The sequence below is a fragment of the Maniola jurtina genome, chromosome 18 (assembly GCF_905333055.1).
Source record: "Maniola jurtina chromosome 18, ilManJurt1.1, whole genome shotgun sequence".
Lineage (NCBI taxonomy): Eukaryota > Metazoa > Arthropoda > Insecta > Lepidoptera > Nymphalidae > Maniola > Maniola jurtina.
In genome coordinates, this window is record NC_060046.1 from 7,050,456 (window position 1) to 7,067,336 (window position 16,881).

The following is a 16,881-nucleotide window of genomic DNA, read 5'->3' on the forward strand; positions in this document are numbered from 1 at the left end:
AGTTTAGCTTACAAAGCTGTCCTTTGTGTAGCTACAACAGTTTGATATGTAAATGTTACCAAATACCTGTGGCACTGCACTTACATCGATCAAAATAATTTTTATTTCCATACTAGCTGATGCCTGCGACTTCATGCGCGTGGATTTAGATTTTTTAAATCCCATGGAAACTCCTTGGTATTCCGGGATAAAAGTAGTTAATCCAAGGTATAATCTATCTCCATTCTAAATATCAGCCAAATCTGTCCAGCAGTTTCTGCGTAAACACACACACACACACACTCCCGCAAAACTCTAGATTTTTCGGATAAAAAGTAGCCTATGTGTAAATCCAGGGTATAATCTATCTCCATTCCATATTTTATCCAAATCCATTCAGCCGTTTTTGTGTTATTGAGTAACAAACATCCAAACTTTTATGTTTATATAATATTAAAGTAGGATATTTAATTAGAAATAGGTAATTATGATGTAGCTAACATTGTTTTTTTTTTGTTTTTTGTTTTTTTTTTTAGTAGTATTGGCATAATATTATTGTCTGGCATAATATACCTGTTATTCGGGTTTTCAAACACAGAAAGGTTATTTTCCAGAAAACCTGATACTTTTAACTCAGAGTCCTTGAATCGAAAAATACAGTGAGTAAAAGCCTTAATTTATACCATCTTACCTACTACTTCTGCAATACACAAAATTAAAATAATACCGCTACATTTTTCTCAAGAATACGAGAATTTTTCTTTTTACTTTGAAATCCATTTCAATATCGTAGACTCAGATTGATGTCTTGCGGTTCGCAAAGTAGAGAAATATATCTTTTGACGGATAAATACAATTTGAAACTTGAGGAGTCGGCGAGTTTTGGTGCGGCTTCTCTCTCATTTTGTTGTTAAGTAGAATAACAACTACAATATTTTCTTGTTGACTAGCTATTTCAGTACGTAAATATGACGTTTTATGATTTTTTTACACGTAATCAAGTATGATGTTTTGTGACTGTCACAAACTAGTTTGCATAATAAATCAATTGTTATTTGATATTATACTATGTATAAACCTTGTGTAGTAAGTGTTTCTTTTAGTTAAGAGGCTAATTTATTAATATGCAAAAGAGTTTGGGGCGTATAATACCTATCAATAATATTTAAAGTGTGTTTGTTTCTTGGTTTGTTTTATTTTTTATTCGATTGCAAGTTAGCCCTTGACTGCGATCGCATATGGTGGTAAGTGATGATGCAGTCTAAGGTGGTAACGGGCTAACTTGTGCTTCAGTCACGCCCTAATGGAGCAACGGATTGGGGGATTTTTTGCAGCAGTATAATTAAAAACCTGGAGAGAGATGTAGACTACTATTTATCCTGGAAAATCACAGAGGTCTCACGGGATTTTCAAAAACCTGTATCCACGCGTATAAAGTCGCAGGCACCAGATAGTTTTCTAATATGAAAATAAAAGCCCTGGCTCAATCACTGACTAACTCAACAACGCGCAAGCCAAACTCTTGGACCTAAAAAGCTGAAATTTTCCACAGAGGTTCTATTTATAATGTTAATAAGGAATAAGGCAGGATACTTCGAAATACACACGGGACAGGGAATAAAGAATAGTTATATTTTCGCTTTACGACTGAAACGGAAACTAAACGAGCAAAGCCAGAGGTTCAGCTGCTGTAGAATACTTACCAACTTTGAATTAATAATATTACTTACCAAAATTAAATCAAGGTCTCAACTAATGATACGCCTAATTTCAGCTGGAGGGAACGTCAATCATTTCTTACAAATCGAAAAAGCTCAAGCGCTATTAAAGTGAGTCGACAATATTAAACTTAAAAGATTCTTCGTATCTCAGACGCTGATATTGCGTTAAAAACTAATAGAAACTACTCTAATTTACACATTTCAATGTAGACTAGTATAATACCAATCTTCACTATATTTTTAACCCCCGACCCAGAAAGAGGGATGTTATAAGTTTGATGTGTGTTTCCGTGTATCTGTCTGTGGCATCGTAGCTCCTAAACTAATGAACCGATTTTAATTTTGTTTTTTTTTGTTTGAAAGGTGGCTTGATCGAGAGTGTTCTTAGCTATATAATCCAAGAAAATCGGTTCAGCCGTTTGAAAAATATCAGCTCTTTTCTAGTTACTGTAGCCTTCACTTGTCGGGGGTGTTATAAATTTTTAATTTACACTTGTATAATTTTTATGATAGTGTTTTACCTACACTTCAAGTAAAAAGCAACGTGCCATTATAAGTACCTATTGAATGTAACGGCTATACTTACGTATTTAGTCGATATAAGCCCGATTTGTATCGAACCCATCCGGTGTCCTTTTTTTCATAGAGACAAGTCCCTATGAAAAAAAGCGAAGGCCCGCTGCGCGTCGCAAAACATCTAACGTGAAACATCGTTACGATTTGGCAAAAATAGACATATTTGCATATCATTACAGTTAAAATATTATGCAATCAAGAAAACCCAAAAAAAAGTATAGAATTTTTGTAGTTAAATGGATATGACATGTTCATTAGATAAAACATCAGTAGAGAATCCATCAGATACTAGTACTAGATAAAATGACAGAATTGATGGATGGTGCGTGAGTGGTGCTAAAATCTAATAGCTTTCTAGTTTCTGTCGCTTATGCTAGTCAGGCCTCGATACCTTTTGCAGTATGTTGTGCCTCTTGTATTGGAATTTTAAATCCAAAACAAATAAACTGACACTAGACGTTAGATACATGGATCACTAAGTAGTGACGAGCTAGGTATATCAGTGCGTTAATTAAAAAATTTAAATCTAGAAATCGTTTTCGTTTTTTTAACAAGTAGCTTAAAAAAATTGTTTTGCTTTCGAATGCAACTGTACCTATATTTATTTTTCTAAAATAAAATTCCAGGAAAATTATTTTTTCATAACTATTTTAATTATTCAACTACACTAATTAATTTTTATTTCGAAAAACATACGAGTATCTGGAAAAATACGGATTTATCTCTGGCTACGAGATTCTAGGAATTAATTTATCTGCTCTCGAGGTGTCGGAAGTATTTCCTTAAATGCAAACCAAATAAAAATAAGGTCATCTTAACGCAACCTAAAATATGAGTGCAAAACGGAATAAAGTTTGAAACTGTGTCACAGAAAATAAAATTTGTGATGTAGCAGCAAACGAATATTCGCACCAACACTTTCAGTTTAAATTTGCTAAATATTTTCTTTTTTGCTTTTGCTCAAAATCATCAACGTAGTTCGTTTCGAAATGCGACGCCGCAAGGTATGAAAAATACGTGATTAACATTCCACTAAAGCCCACGAAGCGCTCTGCGTCCTCGTTTATAATGCGTACCGCTTTAAGTGTGGAATTCCCATCCGACGTTTGTGTTTCCGGCTGCTTATAATTTTGGGGAAGCCAAAAGCACCAAATATGCTGCGGCCGTTCAATTTGTCATCTTTGCGACCCTGAGAAGTTGTTTGTCTGTTGTGGTTAGAATTTGCGAGGCTTAGCGAGGTATGCGAGCTCAGGAGGCTGCGTCTTACAAACAATCTGAGGCACTAATATTTTTTCCTGAAGATAGATTAGGGAAATATCTTTTATATATAGGAGTATATGAATGATATCCTAAATTGTTTAATGTGCTCAGGTGCAAAGGTCCAAGACTCTTAATATACTTAATATAAAAATACAACGAAGCGAACGGGTGAGTTGTGGGTAACATCTTACAAAGAAAGAAGGCCTTTCTTCAAAGAGATATATCACGTACCCTTGTTTCACAATATCGTTAGGAGCTCTCGAGAATTGGTACATACGACGTAATGGTTGCGTGGAACTTGTTTATGTTTCAAGACAGCGGCATTTAAAGGATATAAACATTGTTTTGCCATGTAATTGATGTGATTTCTTTTGGCTGAATGAAATTACGAGATGTAGCGGAGGCTAAGTAGTCAACTACGCAGGGGGTAGTAAGCGTAAGTGCAAACACAGAAATACTATCGATCTCATAGTCCGATGGGACGGCAATCTGATACAACCGGAGAAAGACTAAGAGCAGGAGCCATGGCTTTACGTGCTTTCCGACTTATGGAGGAGTAAAATGGCCAACGTCCAACTCCAGGCTGCTACTGAGAATATATTGACAGAAAACCTTAATAACTTCTTTGGGCGGTCCCGGGACTCAAACCTGGGACCACATCATCTGCAGTTGAATAAGATAGCCATGCGACCAACATGGCAATTAGTCAAATAGATCTCGTATAGTTAATAGGAAAGTAGTGCGCAAGTGTGTGGAACAGAGAAAATAAAAATGTACAGCAAAAGTTGTCGCATATTTTCTCCCTTGGGATCTGCTTGGACGACTAGGCATCCTATTCTGCATTATTATGATATTATATTCTGACGCAGGTAGTTTTGAGGCTTCTGAGCTAAGTAAGTACATGACGCACTATTTAAGAGGGGTCTCTCCGTCACTCGCTCCATACAAACGTAGTTCCAATTTCATTTGAATATTAAGCAACCAAAGTCCATGAAATTTTGCACACATATTCTAGAAACTAATATCTATGCCTATGGTTTTCCAGATTTCTGTTAAAATATTCGGTATTATAAATATTTGAGCCCCTGTAATTTTAAAACTATATATTTTTAGAAAAATCTAAAACACCACAGGCACAGATATTAGTTTTTAGAATATGTCTGCAAAATTTCATGGACTTTGGTTGCTTAATATTCAAATGAAATTGGAACTACGATAGTATGGAGTAAGTGACGGAGAGAGCCCTGTTAAGATCCGCTGTTCAAAGTTCATCTCCAATATCAGATAATTATCAAGTGTTAACTTAACCTATCTCAACATGTTTGGCTTTCTTGACTAAGCATCTGGTAATAATATTAGGTAATTAGGTATATCGATTTTATACAGAAGATAGAGTCTTGAGATTACATTACAGGCTTTTTAAAATTACTTTAGTAACCACTAGAGGATGCCCGCGACTTCATCCGCGTGCATTTAGGTTTTTAAAGATCCCGTGGGAACTGTTAAATTTTCAGGGACAAAAAGTTGTCTATGTCAATAACAGGGACTCAAGCTACCTCGGTACCAAATTTCATACAAATCGGTTAAGCGGATGGGTTTTTTGGAATCCCGTGGGAACTCTTTGATTTTCCGGCATAAAAAGTAGCCGTTATATATCCGTCCCCGGGATATAAGCTAATCCTGTACCAAATTTCAGAATCGGTTAAACTGTTGGGCCGTGAAAAGGTAGCACACAGACAGACAAACAGACAGACACACTTTCGCATTTATAATATTAGTATGGATTAGGTACAAGTCGCTACTGTAAACTGTTGCTTAGTATTTCTCTCTGTCTCTATATGGCAGATATTCTTCATTACTGAGCGCCGTGACCCCTTCCATCTACACTAATATAATAAAGAGGTAAAGTGTATAATTTTAAATTTAAGGGGTTATTATGGTCAGAACTAATGATCTGACTATGAAAATTCTTTTACTAATAGATAGGTACATTATCCCCGAGTGATACATAGTACAATTAATTATATTTATTAATTATTTTAATTATTAAGTCTTGGGTTACAGCTATTATTCATGTACTTTACGGATAATAATGCTGTAGGTTCCCAGATCTTTCCGTATATAACTTGATTAAGAGAAAGAGATTTTGATTCTTAACGTAGTGATAATATAACGTAGTATAACCGGGTCCGGCATCTTTAGCTATAGTCCGCGACAGGCTGAGATGGCAATCGGGGTATGAGGCCAGGGGACGCCCCGCACACCCGCACGTTACCTGCGCTCGCCCGCATTGGGTTAATGCGGGGACTGTGCAGGTAATTAATAAAAATGCCATTTCAACCTGACGCGTACTATACATGTTCTACAATAGGCATGGGGAAACGAAAAGCCAAATATGGACCCCTATCCAGTCACAGACCAGGGTCAACGTTGCTTAACCAGCGTGAACGTTTGGACTTTTACAACTAGGCCACACGTCCCTCTTAATTTATCCAACATGGCACTTCATTAAAATCTTCATTTCATTTCATCTATCTCAAAGATCGTATAGGCTTTAATAAGCCTCTTCTGATCTTTGGAATGTCTTGTAGGTCAATTGAATCGACCTGATTTGGAATCTGAAAAAGCTTTCAAAGTAGGCAATGTACCTATGCATTCATTTTGTAACTTTGTGTAAGAAGCGAGACGAGAATCCTTGATTTTTTGCGTCATTAAATATCAGAGTTTTTTTAATGAGATGTTCAGAAATATTAATACGACTATGTATACAACTAATAAAAATTAAACTTTTATTTCGAAATACTGCCTCAAAGCTTTTATTTCAAAATACTGTCTCAAATCTCATTATTATTTTTATTTACAAATTACTTTCGCTACCTACCCGTCCGTCGACATTCGATTGCTAATTTTGCAAAAAGGTACCTACTTACACAGTCAGGTAGCTTGTGCAATAAAATAAGTGAGAGATCTAGGCTACTTTTTATGGCTGAGAAATAAAAGGTTTCTACAAAAGGCATAAGGTAATAAATAAAACCGTTAAAGATGTTTTGAGACTAGCTTTTTAGCCAATAGTTAATCTACGCAATCTGCTTGGATTGAGAGCTTTTTAATTTATGGTATTATTGATTTGTTTAATTTTTATTATTATTTAAAGGATCAAACTATTTTTAACCCACGACCCAAAAAAAGGGGTGTTATAAGTTTGACGTGTGTATCTGTCTGTGGCGTCGTAGCTCCTAAACTTATGAACCGATTTTAATTTAGTTTTTTTTTTGTTTGAAAGGTGGCTTGATCGGGAGTGTTCTTAGCTATAATCCAAGAAAATCGGTTCAGCCGTTTGAAAGTTATCAGCTCTTTTCTTATTACTGTAACCTTCACTTGTCGGGGGTGTAATAAATTTTAAATTTACACTTGTGCGAATTATCGTTCTTTATTTCTTAAAAACCTATTAAAATATTACGACAAAAACATAGGAATATTGCAAGTGGCCTATGTCCAGCCATGGACACCTATCGGTTCAAACGATGACAAACAAATGGCAGAACATTTTAAAGAAGAAATGAACATGGCCTCCACGCTTTAATAAAGTCTTAAAGTTTCAGGGAAAGTTAAAAGGCTTTTCACATTTATTTCTAGTGCGGCGATGGTATGGTGTCGTTTATAAGTTAGCCGACGTTGCTAATTAAAGTGTTTTTAAACTTTGTTTTTTTAATGTACCTACTAGCTAAGAGTTTTTTACCATAAAATGCTTTTCATTACAGAGGCCTTAAAAGTAGACTGAGATATGCGACTTTGCGATAGGAGACTCGGGATGGCGACAAGCGACACGTGAACGTTCACGCTACGCAAGCGGTATGTCATGTTTCACACAGTTCCATTCATTACAACGCAATGGTACGCGCTACGTCTACGCTTATGCAAAGCTTACGCAGCCTGTGTGAACGAGCTCTTAAGGTTGAAATCTATAGAGCGCACTTTGACTTTGCTTAGACTCAAGTTTCAGTTAAAACGAGGCAGATTTATGCCAGCGGTATAGCGCTGTCCCGTTTTAACAGTATCTTAATTCTGAGGTAAGTCAAAGTGTCCTCTATAGATCTCGGCCTAAGAGTTGCGCGATTGATTCATAATTACGTCTAAGTATCGCATCTCACCTCGAGCATTTACGCGTATAATATGCACGTACAGTGATGGTAGATTCATGCAACTCTGGTGTCGTGTTTTTTAATTTGGCAAATACTCAGGTCGTTTAATTAACATAACCGAAGCAAATATACTAATATTTGCGTATTCCACCACAAAATAGCGAAAATAATTCGTACGCAGTGTAAACTTACGCGGTTGACGTACGTCACTGCTGCTCCCGCTCGCTCCCGATTCAGTACCACGCAGCCTCTCGGTGAGGAAACTCGGCCTTAGAACATCAACAGTGCTATAGATCGTACCTAGGTCCTAGACTAGACGTACGTAGTGGAGTGCAGTGTTCAGTGTGTGTGGGAAGCCAATTTATTTACGTGCTGTGTTGTGGTAAAAATGTGAGTATTTTTCATTTTAAACCGTTAAATTTTTATATGACTTGTAATTTTTTGGGTATCTTTTTGTTTAATTTTTTGTTTAGATCATAAAGTATATTAGGAACTAATTAAAATGAGTAGTGATATATTTTATCACTACTCGTTTTATAAATGAGGAAGTAAATATGTTTCTTTGTTGGTTTACTTTGGTTTGTTGGTTTGTTCTTCAATTACACCGTAATAAAATAACGGATTGACATGATTTTTTTTGTAAATATAACTAAAGACCTGGAAAATGATGCAGGCTTAATTTAATCTCGGAAAATCAAAAGTTTTTCTCAATTGGGAATATTTTATTGTTAATCTTAATCATAAAACATTAAAAACAAACATTTCATTACAAAACAGAATAGTTACACTTTTTTATATCACGGTATTTCACTTAAAGATATATAGTAAATCATCAGTAATACAGATAATTTGAGGACGAAATAATAACATAAGAATCTTAGAAGAAAACCTCCGTACCTACCTCTATAAAAATATTAAGTAATAATATTTTTAAGACACTGTAAAAGTTATCTTTTTGAGCTTTAGCTAAGCTCAACCAAGGGGTCAGGGGCGGGCCAAAATACGTATGTACGTGACCTAACGAATAAAGCTCTTTATACATAAGAGACGAAACACAAGCAACGCATTTTTCCATACCTAATGGAAATGCGAAATAATTACGCCATGCGCTTTTTATCGGATTTCTTAAATTCAGTATCTATAAATAAAAACCGTAACTGAAAGATTTCTGTAAATTAATTATATCTTTGTAATTAATTATATCTGTAGAGCAAAGCTGGGGCAGGTAAGTTGAGGAAGGGGAACGTGGAGAGGGAATTGCTCTCCCTGCAAACCCTTGCCCTTGGGAGGACCTGTGGGTGATGGAAACGGGGCGGTCCGTCGTTCACAGCGTGGTCCTCGGGTTAATTGGCGTGCTGTGGTTCCGGCATGCCTCTAACGATGTTTGGGGGCACGTAGTGTTCCTTTGGTGGGTCTGCTGCGGCGGACATCCGCTGGCGGAGTAACGAGGGGCTGAAGGTCCCTTGTGCTCCGTCGTCAGCGGTGGGATGAAACTTCACGAGGTTTTAAGTCGGTAGAAGTCCGACTGTGCTCCCCCGTGGCCGTTGGTATCCATGACGAATTTTCCTCGCGATAAAAAAAAGGTAATCTAGTAAAAGTATAGACTGCGTGTGACCCCGTTCTGCTGTTATATGCAGCAGTCATTACCGCCCATCTCTTTTTATCGGTTTTAATACAGAGTCATCAATTTTATCTTTTACCGTCTAAAAATGTTCTCTACTTTGAACCTTACTCACGATTTTAATCACACGTAGAATGTCCGTCGTCATACGTATTTAGCTGACACCTCACCCTATTCAAACTGAGCCTTTTTGAGTATTCCCACCGTTTTATTTGCATTAGATCAACCACTCCACTTTTATTTACACAAAATCCGCTACCTTTTCGGGGATAAGGATTTTATTTGCATTAGATTTCCTACCGGCAAGCGGTGAATCACATAAACTAGTCACGGTTCATTATTATTCACGACCCCTTTCAGGTTTGCGCGTTCCAACTCGGTCTCGAGCTGCATCATTACTTGCTACGCGGCGTGCTTTGAGATTTTGGTCAAAGTAGACAGACTATTTATAAAAAATAAGATATTTTGACCTTTTTTCAAAAAATTATTACTAATTTTTTACTAGATTTTTACTCCAGCTCTTATAATAATCCTTTTACTACCTTATGATTCCGCTGCCAACCGCTTCCAAGCCACTCGCATCAGTGGTTTCACCTACACTGTCGTCAAATGATTATGAAACGGGGTAATCGTTGCAGCGAAGCAAAGAATTTTAAATATATTATAACACTAGCTGATGTCCGCGACTTATTTCCCGTTGATATAGGTTTTTGAAAATCCCGTGGGAACTTATTGATTTTCCGGGATAAAAAGTAGCCTATGCTTTACTCCAAGGATAAAATCTCCATTCCAGATTTCAGGCAAATCCGTCAAGTAGTTTTTGCGTGAAGAGTAACAAACATCCATACAAACAAACTTTCACGTTTATAATATTAGTAGGATTTTGAAATTTTTGATTTCACGTCACCCTTAGTGCTCAAATACCTAATATTGGACAGATGTCGATTTAAGATCAAACGTAGAGTTCAGTCACTGTAATACACTCTGCTTCTACTGTGCCCCATGGAGTCTACCTTAAGTGCAACGTGCTAATTGCACTATTACGCGATCTTGTAACGTATAGTTTTGTCAGAGAACCCTCCACTCTAGCCATCTCGCTAACTAATTGGGTAACCTACATCACTTTAGCGCAACTAAAAACGAGAAAAATACTTGGCACTTGGCACCTTTACAATCCTTGTATCCACTTCCTAATTTGAGCGTTGAATTTTTGTGGTGGTGATAAAAGACACTGCAAGTAATAATCGTGGCGCAACATAATGTAGGCATTTTCTTATGAAAAAATATATCTTGAAAAGTTCTGACTCAATTACTGACTGATTCATCAACGCCCGCTGAAAATGGACCTAGAAAGCTGAAATGTTGCACAGAGGTCCCCTTTGTAATGTAGGCAAGGAATAAGGGCGAATTTTTGAAATTCTCACGGGACCAAAGTCACGAGCGATTGCTAATCACACTAATATTATAAAGGCGAAAGTTTGTATGTGTGTGTGTGTGTGTGTGTGTGTGTGTGTGTGTGTGTGTGTGTTTGTTACTCCTTCACGCAAAAACTACCGGACGGATTTGGCTGAAATTCGGAATGGAGATACATAATATCCTGGATTAGCACATAGGCTACTTTTTATCCCGGAAAACTAAAGAGTTCCCACGGGATTTCGAAAAACCTAAATCCACGCGGACGAAGTCGCGGGCGTCAGATAGTGATTTAATATATTGAATTTTAGTAGCTTCATAAATGGAATGAATATTTTTTGAAAATTTTCCGTAATTATTTATTTATTAATCATTTTCATTAATTCATTTATCACATTTATTTATTTACTAGCCGATGCCCGCGACTTCGACCGCGTGGATTTAGGTTTTTCGAAATCCCGTGGGATTTTCCGGGATAAAAAGTTGCCTATGTGCTAATCCAGGATACTATCTATCTTCATTCCAAATTTCAGCCAAATCCGTCCAGTAGTTTTTGCGTAAGGAGTAACAAACATACACACACACACACACACACACACACACACATACAAACTTTCGCCTTTATAATATTAGTGTGATGTTGCAGTATGTATCATTTATTCATTTATTTGCGTTCATGGACAGTACCGTGCGAAGGCGCCTCTATCGAACATTTACATGAGGTCCTGTTCACATGATATTTTCCAGAAAAAAATAGCATAATGTCTATAACAATTTTTAATTTTGTGAAATATCCAACTGATTCAGTTACCTCAAATTGGTATCCGTGTAGTTTATCATCTTATAAGCTGTGAACAATCAATTACAAAGACAAGAGGTATGTTATTATGAGCATACTGTAAAGCCGCAATGAAATTTACCTACCTAAAGTGAGATGCTTTAGGTGAGGTAAATTGCCCCAGAACGCTGTATCTCTCACTCTGTGTTGATCAGAATAAACTTAAATTAATATTCCATTAAATAGGTCTGTCATTTGTGTTTTGTGGTGAGATAAGTGTATATATTATACATACACACATACATACAGACTGCTACAGATAAATCAATGTTTTATATAAGGTTTTGGAGGAAAATTAGTCCGAGAACATTATTTATAAAGACAAATATATTACAAAATAATCGATTAATATCGATTCTTATGAATATGATTTGTGATAAGTACACAAACTTAATAATTGTAAATGTCACATAATGTCTCAATTTTCTCATATTTCAAATAATTACTACCGGTTTATATTATTTTCTAGAAACGTTGCATATTTTTTTGCTTTTTTAGTTACTTGTGCAGTACCTTATTATTTAGTAGAGTAGGTAAACTTATTAAAAAAAAAAACTACTTAGCATTTTCTGAGTAGCTTACTTCTCACATTGTAGGGCGTCTGGAAGAAATGTCGATGTGCAATGCCTTTTCGTTTTAGTTTTTAAGTTTTTTGTATTAAATAATTATTAAATAAAATAAAAAAAATATAACCCGACAAACCTATTTAAATGAAACTAGTATAATTACTATTCTAACGGCCATCAGGCACACCTTTAATTTCATTTCCCGTGAGTCATTGTTATTTCAATGGCTGCACTGATTTTGAATAATAATTAGTAATTATCAAAATATTAAAACATAAAAACTAATTGAAAGTCGAAATCTACTTTTGTATAAATAATAAGTTATGAATAATATTAAGTAAGGTACGCAATGCAAATAAAAAATAGATTGTTTTAGTATCCATATGATTTAATTAAATATCTGTTTGTATTTTTATATAGGTAAATTATTATTTCATTAACTGTTGTTTTTGGCTGAATAAAGAATAAGTATTTATTTATATTTGCATTGTATATGCAAATCCATATTATTTCTCATTTATATCGACACGACAGACGGACAGATGGACAAACAGACAGACATACTTACAACTAAGTGATCCTATAAGGGTTCCGTTTTTCCTTTTGAGGCACGGAACCTTAAAAATGCATAAGATGCGAAATATTTACTAAAGTTTTTACACCATGCCAAAGTGATGTAGGTTACCCAATTACTGTCCTGCCGGAAAGTGCCCTCTCCGAAGCATAGCTTCACAATGACGCCTAATTGCCCTAATTACCACGTCACTAGTGCCACATAATTGTCGCTTAGAAAAGTGCAGGTCGAAATTTACAGCTTGAAATCTCTTGCAAGATTTTGTTAAAAGCTCATCCATTTACATCGTTTAGCTCACACATTTACACATAGGTACATTTTACCGAACGTGGAGCGACCTAGTTCACTAAACGAGCAACAAAACAATTTACGCAAAGATCTTTTAAGGCTTTATAGCTACCCCATATTTAGAAATAGATGAAGCGTTTCTTGATAAAAAGCAATTTTTGCACTTTGTCAATTTCGGTTGAATAGATGGGCCGTGATGAGATAGCAGTAGACAGACAGACACACTTTCGCATTTATTCTATTAGTATGATTATTGGTAGTTTAACTACAAAATCACCGTTTCTGCTAATTTGTAACTTATGGATAGACTGTAATGTATGGATGACCATCGTCTACCAAAAAGAACATAACGTCAAAGCTTGACGGCTGAAGATCTATTAGCCAAAGCTGCCTTGAATACATAAAACCACACGAAATCTATGGAAATCCAAACGCTTTCGGATTAAAAATTGGAGAGAATATCATGCACAAGACAGAGATAGATGGAATTATCGACTGGAGCAAGCTTGGACCCACAAAAAGCTGTGGAAACATTATACAGACAAATATAGCATCAAATTACATTTTTGAGTAGTAGTCACCGCGCACAAATTTTGGCAAAGTCCAATTACTCAAATCAGAAACAGCTAAAAATCTTTACGTCAAAGCTTAACAGGGCTCTCTCCGTCACTCGCTTCATACAATCGTAGTTCCAATTTCATTTGAATATTAAGCAACCAAAGTCCATGAAATTTTGCAGACATATTTTAGAAACTAATATCTGTGTCTGTGGTGTTTTAGATTTTTCTAAAAATATGTAGTTTTAAAATTACAGGGGCTCAAAGATTTGTATGAAAATTTTTAAGACCGTGTAACTTTGAAACCGAATATTTTAACAGAAATCTGGAAAACCACAGACATAGATATTAGTTTCTAAAATATGTCTGCTAAATTTCATGGACTTTGGTTGCTTAATATTCAAATGAAATTGGAACTACGATTGTATGAAACGAGTGACGGAGAGAGCCCTCTTAATGGCAAAATGAAAATGGCATCACTAATTTTAGAAAACTCCCGGGCTTCTAAACGAAGTGTAAATAAACCAAAAGTTTTAGATTACGTGTTAGTTCCCACAAAAGGCTTTTAGTCTATTTTTCTCTGTTTACGGATTTTAAAGCGACCTAGTTAAACGAACGAATAACAAAACATCTCCTTGGCCAACAAACCTTGGTCCAAAATTTTACTTAACTACGTGCTTGTATGTTTTCGTACTTTTATTATTTGTCACAAACCTTTTTATGGTTATTTAAAATATTTGATTTCATATAATATTATGTCACTAGTCACTACATTATCTTATGAAGATTAAAGTGATCATCTTGTAGGCTATGAATATATAGAGAACCTTTTTGTCAGGTATCAAGTTATAATTCCCCAAGTCATGGTAGTAGAGCCAGTAATATTTTCCTATTACTATCGAGATATTTTTGATACTATGATAATATAAAATAACTCAAAATTTAAAAAACCCCCGACACAAAAACCTCTATAATAAAACTAGAAAAGAGCTGATAACTTTCAAACGGCTGAACCGATTTTCTTCGAATAGCTAAAACACTCTCGATCAAGCCACTTTCAAACAAGAAAACTAAATTAAAATCGGTTCATTAGTTTAGGAGCTACGATGGCACAGACAGATACACAGATACACACATTAAACTTATAACACCCCTCTTTTCGGGTCGGGGGTTAAAAAGGGGTGTTAAAATAAAATCTGCCATCTTGTACCATCCACTATAATTTGTCTCCCAGCGGGAAGTTTCCTTAGATAAACAAAGAAAGCTAGAGTTTTTTCTGCGTCGCTTCTGAAAACGGAAATATAATTATGTGAGAAAAATGTTGCTTAAAATTAAACACGCTTTAAAAATAATGAACATTATTACAGAGCAATTCTGAAATAAAATTCACTTTACAGAAGATGTGAGGGATCTTTGCGTCTAAGTTTACAATGCTGAGCTCGGAATTCATGAACATTTTTGCCATACCAATATATATATTGCATTGTGTTAGGTTTATTTGAAACTAGCCGATGCCCGCGACTTGGCCCGCGTGGATTTAGGTTTTTCGAAATTCCGTGGGAACGCTTTGATTTCCCGGGATACAAAAGTAGCCTATGCGCTAATCCAGTATATTATCTATCTCCATTCCAAATTTCAGCCAAATCCGTCTTGTAGTTTTTGCGTGAAGGAGTAACAAACATACACACACACACACACACACACACATACAAACTTTCGCCTTTATTAGTGTGATCATCCAAACCTGCGCGAACAAAGCAACTAGGAAGTGGGAACGTCAGCCGCGCGGCGGTCGCCTGCCACGATATGGCACATGCACACCTATGCGACTACAATGCGATTCAAACGCATCTGCGGAGTGGAAGGCACGCGTCTAGTAATCTAGTGAGTAGCTATAGCGCATATAAACAACGAGGTTCGTGATTAGCGTCTACATGCGTAGTTATGCATGTATAGATTTGCGTCATGAAAGCTCCCGCATCGCATCGAGTATCCCGCGTTCACGACGCGCAGGTGTGGCCGTAGTTTATGCTTACACGTTGACTGCTTATTACAATTACACAAGTTATACTATGAATTAATAGGGCCTATAATGAGAATGCTTTTTCGGGCTTACTAACATTAATGAAGCGCATGGACACGCGGCGAGATCTTGCACTTTATGTGAGCATGATTATTGAAAAGAAAGACGTTTCAAGGTTGATTTTAAGGTGATAAGCTAAAAACATAATGGGATTATTATGGCTATCCTTGTCAACGATCCCCCGTCGATTTCCTACGTATGATATTATTGTTCTTATCTCTATCTGCCCTGGTTCGTGCATTCTCGGTTCCTAGATCGGTACATTTGTGATAACCAAATTTCAAATTGCTGTGATTGGCTGAATTTACCATGCTCTTGCTGCGACAGTGAGTTTGAGCCACTAGCGGAACAATGTTAGCCGGTCAGAAATGATTGCAATTAGTCAACCTGTTTGACGTCCGTGTTCTGTTTTCGATTACAAAAAAGAAAAAATTGTTGTTGCAATCATCAATTTTAGCAAATAGTGAAAGAGAGTCGCCCAATCAGAAGTCACAACTACCGTCACACTTTCTGTCACACTATGGCAGTAGGCATACCGAGTAATGAAAACAATTTTTCATTCTGTCTAGGTCGAAGTAGGGTTGCCACCTGGCTCTTTTTGACTTACAGGCTACCACCATCAAAAATACGGGGTTTAGATTTGAAGAAATTTGAAAATTTGAAGTATTTGAAGAAATAGGTGGTGGTTCTCTCTGAAATGCATGGAAAGCCTATTTAGATATTTCAGTTTATTTGTAAGTTTTGTATTTTTTCTCTGTATGTTGCCGTGTCTTGATTGGTGAACTGTGTTTGCAATGTGGTTTTAAATAAAAGATTTATTTATTTAAATAGCTTTTAAAAACTCTTAGTGTTGTAAAGCAAAATGTTATACATTTCATGCATACAATCTTTTCATTTCAACTTAAAATTACATTTAATTTGTAATTCCACCTTCACAGTATCAATACTATGGCCGTAGCCAGGAATCGATTGCGGGAGAGGTTTTATTAGGGCCGGAACTGAATCCTGTCATGAGGAAAAAAACATTCGCTCAACTTTATGGGCTAATTACCTGGTTAGTGGAATTTCGCCTTTCAATTTGACAGTGAGATAAAATACAACAATAAAAAAGCGCGAGCGCAGTGAGCGTAAGTGTTTTTGGTTCAATACAGAAAAAAATAAAGTGAAAGGGAAACGAGTGTAGCCATAGCAAGATTTTATTTTTAAAGCTTCCTATCCATACTAATATTACGAATACGACAGTATATCTATTTGCCTATCTAT

At 36.0% G+C, this 16,881-nt stretch overlaps 1 protein-coding gene and 1 long non-coding RNA gene across 3 annotated transcripts in view; one reads left to right on the forward strand and one right to left on the reverse strand.

Annotated features, from left to right (window-relative positions):
* Positions 1–328: 328 nt before the first annotated feature.
* LOC123874258 lies at positions 329–3,199 on the reverse strand. The gene is made up of 3 exons (XR_006797875.1): positions 3,189–3,199; positions 663–665; positions 329–413 (listed from the first exon to the last, which is right to left on the reverse strand). It is a non-coding gene; the product is annotated as an uncharacterized LOC123874258 (long non-coding RNA).
* Positions 3,200–7,890: 4,691 nt separating this feature from the next.
* Positions 7,891–16,881, forward strand: part of LOC123874257 — a 55,531-nt gene continuing 46,540 nt past the window's right edge. The window contains exon 1 of one of the 2 annotated variants that reach the window (XM_045919498.1): positions 7,891–8,068. The gene's annotated coding sequence lies outside the window, so the exon portion shown is untranslated. The remainder of the gene's footprint in view (positions 8,069–16,881) is intronic. The other variant, XM_045919497.1, reaches the window with a different exon arrangement.